Raw genomic sequence first — 11,908 nt, forward strand, 5'->3', positions numbered from 1 at the left:
AAGAGTGGAAAGGAAGGAGATGAGAAGCGATTTCCCTTCCCAGGTGGACTAGAAGGTGGAGGAGGGGTAGCCGCAGGGACAAAGTCTGAGCAAAGGCCCAGAAGAGGCAGGACAGCCAGGTCGACTGACCACTGGCATCAGGTCATATATGGGCAGCCAAGAGGAAAGAAAAGAGGAGAAAGTTAGGTTATCAGTGCTTTATTTATTCCTTGAAAATACCTTGTCGTCTTGATTGAGCATTCCATTCAACTGCAAAGATTTTTTTAAAAACCTTTGGCCTAGATATTTATCATCATCTCTGACAGGTGCCGCAGTGTCTACAGTGCTGGAGGGTGATGGGTAACGAGTGTTAGGTAACAGAGCCTGCGCTCCGGTCATTTAGGCAGCCAGAGAATAGAACTGAAAGCAACTCTGGGGTCACAATTTATACCAGGAAAAAAGAAACCCACGAATGAATCTAAGTCAGATTCACTGCCTCTGCAGCCTTCTCCAATCTCTGTGCACCAGGTCACAACCTCAGCTGGACAGACAGCCTTCCCAGCAGAGGAGATGGTAACAGATAAAGAGGTTGTTGGTGTGTGTGTAATTGGGTGTATAAATAACTGCGGCCCTCTTCTTGACAGAGGGCTGCTCAAAGCCAGAATGGAGCAGGAGGAAAAGCATGGCCTCTGAAGTCAGACTGTCAGGGTCTGACTCCACGCTCATGCTTCCTTGTGTGGTCTTAGGCAAGGCACAATTTCTCTGGACCTCAGTATCATCATCAGTAAGATGGGTGCAATAAGCCCCTGTGTAAGTTGCTATCCTTGTAAAGTTCAAAATCAGATATAAGCACTAATTAAAAGCATGAGATGATCATTTTTAATAAAAAAGTCCACCACCTCCAAATCTTGGCTATAATCAACAGTAGCTTTGCGCCTGGTATAGCATCCTCGCTTAATGTGCCCTCTGGAGAGCGTTGGTTATGTTGGTAATTCCTTCCCAAAGGTGACAAGGAGGAAAGGAGAAGCAATGCACTATTTGACCGAACTGGACACATGCACCACTGGGGTCTAACACTTAACTCCAACCACTCTCCCACAGCTATTCTCAGGCCTGGCAACCTCAGCACAGGGGTAGCTGTTAGGCTCCGTCTGGCTGAACCAGAATATCCGCCTATTTCCCATCCTGGCATGTGAAGCAGCAGCACAAGCCCAGAGCAAGGTCACCACCAGCAAGTGGGCACCCCATCCTCAGCACCCTCACAGGATTCTCAAGACCACAGGGATGTGGCTTTCAAACTGTGCTCTACAAAGCCCTAGCAGGGGCCAAAGGGAGGAGAGGCGGAGCTCCCACTCCATTTCAAGCTCTACTTGTAGAGTTTACCTATTGGACCAGCAGTGGTTCTCATCCCTGGCTGCTCAATGGGATCACCTAACAAGTGTTTTTTAAATGTTGATGCTTTGGTCACACCTTAGACGAACTGAATCCAGTTCTCTGCCAGCTGAGCTTGAGCATAAATATTTCAAACACTGAGAACTTTTCTAGCTAATGGGTTCTTCAGCTGAAAAAAGAAAGTTTGAAAACCATCTTCTTATGGCACCATAGTGACATTTCAGACACTGAGTGTCCCACCATGGTGCTGGGGATACAAACATGAACAAGTCTCTTTTCTATCCTATTATAACTTCTGTATCTATTTTACTTTCAGTGGATAAACTCAAGAGACCAGGACCTGCATATGAGTTAATTTCCCCCACGACTAGCCATGTACTCAGCACTGTCCAAAAAGGTATTCAGTAGGTAAACTCAGAAAATTTCTGCAAGGTACTGCACAGTACCCTCAGGAAATCTCAAGGACACTGCAATAAAGAGCCACACAGAACATGCAAATTACTTTCAAGAACTGCAAGGATGCTGCATATAAGATCAAGTACTCAAAAAGTAGGGGCTCCTACGCACCAACAATAACCAATTAGCAAATGTATCAGCAACATTACCCCATTCACAATAGCAACAGACATTGAGTTTCACAGAAAAGTTTCCCAAGTAAACTTAACTCTGTTAAAATCTATAAGAAAAACAAAAAACAAAAACAACCTATCAGGGCTTCCCTGGTGGCACAGTGGTTGAGAATCCGCCTGCCGATGCAGGGGACACGGGTTCGTGCCCCGGTCCGGGAAGATCCCACATGCCGTGGAGCGGCTGGGCCCGTGAGCCATGGCCGCTGAGCCTGTGCGTCCGGAGCCTGTGCTCCGCAACGGGAGAGGCCACAACAGTGAGAGGCCCACGTACCGCAAAAAACAACAACAACAACAACAACAACCTATCAAACTGGGCAGATGATACAAACTGGAAATCCAGGAGATACAAATGGCTGAAATAGCTTTAAGAGTCCTAGCTAAGAGTCAAAGACATACATATTTTCATCTACTGGATGGGAAGAAAAGGTAAAGGCTGATAATATCCAAAGTGTCAAAAACAGATCAAGATGGTGGAGTAGGAGAATGGGGGACTCACCTCCCCCAGTGAACACATCACAAATACATCTACATGTGGAACAATGCTCACTGAAAACTAACTGGAGACTGGCAGGACTCCTGTGCAACCAAGGCTGTAAGAAAGATACACAAAGAATCAGGCAGGTAGGTAAAAGAAGTGATCAGGTTGGGACCTGTGCCCTTGGGAGGGGACTCAAACGAGCACGGAGATTACACGGGCAGAGATCCTTCCTATGGAGTGAGCGGTTCCAGCCACATATTGGGTGCCCCAGGAAGATGAGATCCCTCGGTTGGCTGGAGGGCCGATGGCACTAACAGAAGGGCTGGGGGAAGCCTGGACTCGACTCACGAGGAACAAGCACAGACTTGCTTACTCTTGCAACAGGGCAGTTTGAAACTACACAGGTCTCTGACTGGTTTCCCACCACTGCCCTGGCATGCACCCAGCCTGAGCCGAGCAACAGGTCTGGCCTCACTTGTTCCAAAACGCAGCTCCACGCTGGGGCAAGGGCTGTCTTGGCCAAGAGGAAAGCTCGTCTGTGAGGCACAAAGGTAGCCCAGACCCAGAGCAGTGTCTAAGTAGGGCAGGGGCAGCCATGACTGGCGCTTACACAGGCAGCCCATTCAGAAGCTGTCCGCTGACTATGGCCAGACCTCCACAGCCCAGGCCTGACCCACACCGAGTGCCCACACAAGCCCCACTTGCTCTAAGGGGCAGCTGCACACCAGGGTGAGCATGGCAGTGGCTGAGTGAAGAGACAAAGGAGGCTCAGATGTGGAGCAGCATCTGAACAGGGGAGAGGCAGCCATTACTGCTGCTTACACAGGCAGCACATCAGAAGCAGTCTAGATCCCTGACTGTGGCCAAACTGCCACAGCCTGCGCCAGCACTGCTCCACTCTGGGGTGAGTGTGCCAGCGATGGCATCAGAGAGCACACACTTTAAAGGGAACAGAGCTAGCTCGGACCTGACCCTCAGAACTTCTGGTCCAGCAACTTGAGACCCAACCTGCCCCAATAGCATGGTGACAGCCATTGAGAATAAGGGACGTCATCTCTCACACCTGGCTCTGGCCCTAGCCCCTCTCTCTGCAGTCCCACCTTCTACCAAGGTGACAGCTGCCAGCATGCCCTGGAGAAAGATGTGACTTGTGTTCACGTCAGATCTAGCTTCCCCACCAAAGCCACTGGGTATGTGCAGACTGTATAGGGTTGCTCCCACACAAGGATACCCCTTTTCAAGACTGCAGTAGGTAACTGTTTCACCTAATTTCACAGAGACAGAGAAAGTTAAAATGAGAAGACAGAGGAGTTTGTTTCAATTGGAAGGGCAAGCGAAATCCTCTGAAAAAAACAACTAATGAAACAGAAATAAACAATTTACCAGATAAAGAGTTCAAAGCATTAGTAATAAGAATGCTAACTGAATTAGCGAAAAGAATATTTAAACACAGTGGGAATTTTAACAAGGAACTAGAAAATATAAAAAAGAACCAGTCAGTACTGACGAATGCAATAACAGAAATGAATAACAGAAGGAATTAACAGCAGATTAGGTGATACAGAAGAATGTGAAAGTGATCTGCAAGAGAGAATAATGGAAATCACCCAATCAGAACAGCAAAAAAAAAAAAAACAACAGTAAAAAATGAGAACAGTTTAAGGCATCTCTGAGACAATATCAATCATATCGACATTCACGTTACAGAGGTCCCTGAAGGAGAAGAGAGAAAGAAAAAGGTCAACAATATTTGATGAAATTATGTATGAAAACTTTCCAAACCTGAAGAAGGAAACAGATATCCAGATACAGGAAGCCCAGAGGGTCCCAAACAAGATGAACCCAAACAAACCCACACCAAAACATATCATGATTAAAATGGCAAAAGTTAAAGAGAAAATGCTAAAGGCAACAAGAGAAAAATAGAGAGTCATATACAAGGGAACCCCCATAAGGCTATCAGCTGATTTTTCTATAGAAAGCTTGCAGACCAGACAAGATTAAATATTCAAAGCGCCGAAAAAGGGCTTCCCTGGTGGCGCAGTGGTTGAGAGTCCGCCTGCTGATGCAGGGGACACGGGCTCGTGCCCCGGTCTGGGAAGATCCCACATGCCGTGGAGCGGCTGGGCCCGTGAGCCATGGCCGCTGAGCCTGCGTGTCCGGAGCCTGTGCTCCGCGACGGGAGAGGCCACAACAGTGAGAGGCCCGCGGACCGCCAAAAAAAAAAAAAAAGTGCCAAAAAAGGGAAAAATCTGCAACCTCACATACCCAGCAAGATACTCATTTAGAATTGAAGGAGAGAGAAAGAACTTGTCAGACAAGCAGAAACTAAGAATTCATCAATACTAAACCAACCCTAAAAGAAATGTTAAATGGTCTTCCCTAAGTGTAAAGGAAGAGGCTATAACAAGAAGTATCTACAGGAAAGGAGAACTCCCACTAGTAAAAGCAAATATATAGTAAAGGCTGAGGATCAACCACTTAAATAAGCTAGTACAAAGAGTAAAAAACAAACAAAAAAACTGTAAAAACAACTATAACTACAACAATCAGTAAAGGGATAAACACGAAGATGCAAAATAGGACATCAAAAACAAAATATGGAGAAGGGGAGTAGAAAATATACACCTTTTGGAATGTGTTCGAATGTAAATGACTACCTGTTTGAAATAGGCAGATATAGTTCTAGATCAGCATGTATAAACCCCATGGTAATAACCACGAATCAAAAACCTAAAATAGACACACAAAAACTAGAGAGAAAGACACACAAGCATACCACTAAAGAAAGTCATCACATCTCAAGGGAAGAGACTAAAAGAAAAGAACACAGAAGAGCTACAAAAACAAGTAATAAGATGGCAGTAAGTACATACCTACCAACAATCACTTTAAATGTCAATGGACTAAATGCTCCAATCAAAATCCATAGAGTGGCTGACTGGACGAAAATACAAAACTCAACTATATCCTGCTTATAAGAGACTCACTTCAGAGCTAAAGACACACAAAGACTGTAAGTGAGGAAATGGAAAAAGATATTTCATGCAAATGGAAATGACAAGAAAGCAGAGGTAGCAATACTCATATCAGACAAAACAGACTTTAAAACAAAGTCTGGGGCCTCCCTGGTGGCGCGGTGGTTGGGAGTCCGCCTGCCGATGCAGGGGATACGGGTTCGTGCCCCGGTACGGGAGGATCCCACATGCCGTGGAGCGGCTGGGCCCGTGGGCCATGGGCGCTGAGCTTGCGCGTCCGACAACGGGAAGGGCCACGACAGTGAGAGGCCCACATATCGCAAAAAAAAAAAAACAAAGTCTGTAACAAAAGACAAAGAAGGACTCTATATAATGATAAAGGGATCAATACAAGAGGATATAACACTCATTAACATATATGCACCTATTACAGGAGCACCTAAATACATAAAGCAAATATTAACAGACATAAAAGGAGAAATTGACAATAATACAATAATAGTAGGGGACTTTAAGACCCCATTTACATCAATGGACAGATCATCCACACAGAAAATCAGTAAGGAAAGAGTGGTCATAACACATTAGACCAATTGGACTTAATAGACTGCTACAGGACCCTATATCCAAAAAAAGCAGAATACACATTCTTTTCAAGTACACATGGAATGTTTTCCAGGATAGATCACAAAACAAGTCTCAACAAATTTAAGAGGATAGAAATTACATCAAGCATTTTTTCCCAACCATAACAGTCTGAAACTAGAAATCAATTATGGGAAGAAAAACGGGAAAAGCACAAACACATGGAGACTAAGCAACATGCTACTAAAAAAACAATGGGTCAAAGAAGAAATCAAAGAGACAATCAGAAAATGCTTTGAGACAAATGAAAATGGAAACACAACTTTCCAAAATCCATGGGATTCAGCAAAAGCAGTTCTAAGAGGGAAGTTAATAATGATACAGGCCTTCCTCAAGAAACAAGAAAAAACTTGTTTCTAACCTAACCAACCATCCAAATAAATTAGAAAAAGAACAAAGAAAGCCCAAAGTCAGCAGCAGGAAGGGCCTAATAAAGATCAGAGAGGAAATAAATAGAGACCAAAACATAACAAACGAACATCAGAAATGATCAATGAAACCAAGAGCCAGTTTTTTTAAAAGATAAACATAACTGAAAGATCTTTAGTCAGGCTCATCAAGAAAAAAAGAGAGAGGACTCAAACAAAGTAAGAAATGAAAAAGGATAAATAACCACCAAAATCACAGAGATACAAAAAATTGTAAGAGAATACTATGAATAGTTATATGACAACAAACTGGACAACCTAGAAGAAACAGACAAATTTCTAGAAACATACAATCTTCCAATACCCAAAGTATCAACAAGGCTGTAGGAAAATGCAGAATTTCATACACTGTTAGTGGGAATATAAACTGGTATAACTTTTCTGAGGGTAACTGGATGTATCTAAAAGTACAAAGTAAACCACGACTAAGAATCTATCCTTGAGTCCATTCACAGGGTAATGAAAATGCTTTGGAACTAGATAGAGGGGGTGGCTGCACAATACTGTGAACGTACTAAATGCCACTGAGTTGTTCACTTTAAAATGTTAACTATGCTGTGTGAATTTCACCTCAATAAATTTTTTAAAATTAAAAAAACATTCTAAATGCCTGACAGCATGTGTATGAAGGTGTTCACTGCAGCGAGGCTGGAATCAACGAGTGCCTGTCCACTGTACATTGGTTAATCATACTATTACTGTATCTATGCAGCTAACAAAATGCAAGAACAAATTCTACAGACTGATACAGGTAATAGTACACATTTTGCTGAGAAGAAAAAAAGACCACCTATAGAATAGAACTCATATAATAGCAAAAAGCAAAACCACAAACCATGACCAAGTCTGGTTTTGTTTTTGTTTTTTTGCGGTACGCGGGCCTCTCACTGTTGTGGCCTCTCCTGTTGCGGAGCACAGGCTCCGGACGCGCAGGCTCAGCGGCCATGGCTCACGGGCCCAGCCGCTCCGCGGCATGTGGGATCTTCCCGGACCAGGGCACGAACCTGTGTCCCCTGCACTGGCAGGCAGACTCTCAACCACTGCGCCACCAGGGAAGCCTCCCAAGTCTGTTTTTGTATATGTAGAGAAAACAGTTTAGAAGGGTACACATCACTGCTAAATTTGCTTACCTGTGTGCACATTTTCCTTATAGGTGTCTGTATGGTTTACATTTTTTAAAGCACTATTACTTTTGTTAAAAAAAATTAGGAACAACTTTTAAAAGGCAGTAAGATAGCTCTGATAGAATGAGAAGCAAAGACACCCCTGTAGCGATGAGTACAGCTAGAGCCAGGGACCAGGGCTCCTTGGAGAAACAATGATTCCAGGGCTGAGGGGAGGTGGGTACAAGATGAATCTGGAACATCTTGTTATGTCAGAAATTATAGAAGTGTTAAAAAAATATGTCGGGATGTAGGAGACAACTTAAAGGGGCTCCCACTGGTCACATCTGGAACTATTTAAGGACCAAAAACAAAACAAAAAACAAAAGGACAGTAATGAATTACAGACCACTGAAAAAAGGAGAATCCATCAGTTCACAATGAATATAAATAAGATATATAAAAATAAATAATTGGGGAAGAGGGAGGGAGGGCAGACTGGTAAATGAGGAAGGAGCGCTGAACTGGAAAAACAGTATTTCACAGTCATCATTTTAAGATGGAATCTAAAACAACAATCATCATAGGAAAGATTGAATCAGGCCAGAGTCAGCACTATTTGCTAAATCTAGGGAGAAGTTTGGTGAGGAGCAGAATATTTACATGGTCTTATACCTCCAGAGATTGCTTGAGTTGGAAGGGGAAAAACAATAACTATACCATGGAAAAGTGGAAAACATCCTGTCTAGGTGTGCTAGGTATGAATTTGTTGCCTCTTAGCTCCAAACTTACCTTCCTTTCCCTTCCTTGCCACACTGAAGCTGGGACTCTGCAAACTACATTTCTCTTCGCCAGCTGGCCAACAGGGCCTCTGAAGGGGAAAGCAGGGCTGGAAGAGACCAGTAGTGTTTCAGTCTGGCCTGGATCCCAGCAGCATCCTCCACAGCGATTGTTCTTTGCTCTCATGTCTCGGCAGGCACCTCCAGGGAGTTGATTCTGCAGCACAGGGCAGGCAGCATGTTCTTGTTGGTCAGGCTTACAGGGCCCTCCTCTGAGGTTCTAAGTTCCTTCCTTGTCTTCTCGTCCCTTGATCCTCGGTGTGGTAGCTGTTTTCTATTCAGACGCTTTAGAGCTCTCTTCTTTCCCTTTTAGTCGTTAACTACCTCTTACTCAGTTAACAATTATTTATATTAAAGTTTTCCTATTTACTTTTTCCCCCTCACTGGACCCTGAATGATACAACAGGTGATCAAAATTAAGATCACCACTGAGGGGCAGATGATATTGTGCTTCCTGAGAGGACATATGACATAGTGTTCCAGCCACCTGGAATGCAAAACTCAATCTAATCTAATCAAGAGGAAACATTGGATAAACCCAAAATTAGCGGCATCACTTAAAAGGAGAAACTGCATTCTTCCAAAATGTCAACGTCATAAGTGACAAAATTATGGAAATGCTCCAGATTAAAGGAGACCAGAGAGACATGACAACTACCTATAATACTTGATCTTAGACCAGATCTAGAACTGGGTGGGGGTGAGGTTCTACAAAGGACATTATGAGATCAATTAGAATGTGAAAGGTATTTTAAACTATTTTATCAGTGTTAAATGTACTGAATTTTATAACTGTATTGGGGTTGTTACAGAGTATCTTTATTCTTAGGGAATACCCACTGAAGTATTAGAGCTAAAGGCCATGATGCATGCACAGAGAGAGAGAGCATATGCAAGAATACAAATGACAGATCAAATGGGGTAAATGTTACTCAGTGGATCTAAGTAAAGGATATTTGGGCCTCGTATGTACAATTCTTATTCCTGCAACTCTTTTGTAACTCTGCATTTCCAAATAAAATTAACTTTTAAAAGAAGGCAACAGGTTACAGCAGTAGTTCTCAGCCTTCACTGCACTCTGGACACCCCAGGCCACTTCCGAAGCTCTGGGACCCAGGCATCTGTATTCTCAAAGTTCCCTGGGTGATTCCAATGTGCAGACAAGGGTGGGAAATACTGGTGCAGTGGGGGAGCTCACTCATTAAATTCAGACATAAAGAGTGGCTCTTTTGCCCTCCAGAGCAGCAGTCCCCAACCTTTGTGGCACCAGGGACCAGTTTTGTGGAAGATAATTTTTCCATGGACCGGGGGCAGAGGGGAATGGTTTCAGGATGATTCAAGCACATTACATTTACTGTACACTTTATTTCTATTATCATTACATTGTAATATATAATGAAATAATTATACAACTCACCAAAATGCAGAATCAGTGGGAGCTCTGAGCTTGTTTTCACTTGCCACTCACTGACAGGGTTTTGACATAAGTCTACAGGCAATTAATTTATTATGGTCTCTGTGCAGTCAAACCTCTCTGCTCATGATAACCTGTACTTGCAGCCGCTAGCGTCACTGCCTCAGCTCCATCTCAGATCATCAAGCATTAGATTCTCATAAGGAGCGCGCAGCCTAGATCCCTCGCATGTGCAGCTCACAGTAGGGTTCGCACTCCTATGAGAATCTAATGCCGCCGCTGATCTGACAGGAGGTGGAGCTCAGGCGGTAATGCGAGCGATGGGGAGCGTCTGTAAATACAGATGAAGCTTCGCTCACTTGCCTGCGGCTCACCTCCTGCTGTGCAGCCTGGTTCCTAACAGGCCATGGACCGCTACTGGTCCGTGGCCCAGGGGTTGGGGACCCCTGCTCTAGAGAATAAGCCCTGGGGATTAGGGTCTCAGGGTAACACAAACTCCTAGTCTCAGCACCATGTGGTATGGCAGAGACCCTGAAGACCCTGAAGCAGGTAGAAGGTGAATCTGTATGGCCCTGGTCAACATGGAGAGATCACCCATCCAGAGGTTCCCAAAGGAAAAAGGCATTTCCATGACTATGAGAGGTATTAAGCACAATTTAAAGCTGGCACGAATTAGAATGGTTTAAATGGCCCCAGAGCTACCATCTCCCCTTGTCTTTTTGGTTGCACTGTTAGCATGGTCGATCTGGGTCCAGCTGACAGCACAGGAGAGGATGCTGCTCTCTCTCATCAGGCAAGCCAGGGAATGAGTGAAGGACAGTGGTGTGGAATTAGCCTCTTGGGCAAGTTCAAGGAGTGGGTTACCAATTGGCATATTTTCCCAAAGCATTTTCCTACCGTGGAGGCTCAGCTAGGTAGGTCAACGCAGAAAGAGCTGAGGGCAACCAACAATCACAGTCCAGCTATTGCTCACCTCACCTCCAACCTGTGATAGGGTAGCCATAGAACGCTACATATGGAAAACTGGAAGCAAGGCTGGGGAGAGACAGGACTGGGGAATGGGGAAGGTGGTAGTCAAAGGCCACAAAGACAAGCAAAACATTCTTGCCCAACGTGCAATGGGTAGGAACAAGAGATGCGATGGGTCAAGAGAACATAGCAAATCTCCTACAGTTCTCTAAAATCAGGCATGTTTTGGTTAACTTCCACTTTGTGAACAGAAGTTAGTTTTTACTCCTCTCCTTCCTCACATCATCTCCATTTTCAGGCAGGACAGATTTGCACAATATTTAGGCGTCTCAAAATTGATGGATCCAAAACTGAACATGAACTCATGTCCCTAGATGTGGTCCTTACTGGCTCCATATCTCTGCAACAATTCTGTTTCCCCAGTTGACTGAGCCAGAAACCTGGGACTCATCCTAGATTCCTTCCTTCCTCTCCCTTCTCTCTGCCCCATGGCCAATCAATGATCAAATTCTGCCATTCTCCGTGACTCCTAATTCCTCCTGAGTCCACGCCCCACACCACCTCCACCAACAGGGCGCCACTCCAAAGAGCCCTCGAGCTCTCTCCTAAACTACTACATCCACCTCACTGAGGCCTCGCATGGCCCCTTTAGCCCATCCCCACAGCTACAGGGACGCCTATGACAGGTCCGCCTGCACCACTACCGTGTTCACACATGGCTGCTTCTACCTTCAAGTAAAATCTGACTTCCACAGGATGTCATGTAAGACCCTAGAGGACCTGGGCTTTGCCAATTTAACTTCTTTTCGTTTTATTTTAAGCCCCAGGCACAATGAGTTACTTGTAGCTCCCTGCACATTCCATCCCATTTCACATTCCTGTATACCCTCTCCCACAAAGCCTATTCAGCCTCTGGGCTTGGGCCTCTCCTCCAGGAAGTTGCCTCTGACCTCTCCAGGCACCTCCTTTGGGCTCCCATTCTTTTACCACTACAATCACTGCACTGTATGGAAATTATCTGCTTCTGTATGTGTCTCTGATACTAGCATTCCAC

Source organism: Lipotes vexillifer, unplaced genomic scaffold, assembly GCF_000442215.2.
Source record: "Lipotes vexillifer unplaced genomic scaffold, Lipotes_vexillifer_v1.1 scaffold103, whole genome shotgun sequence".
NCBI lineage: Eukaryota > Metazoa > Chordata > Mammalia > Artiodactyla > Lipotidae > Lipotes > Lipotes vexillifer.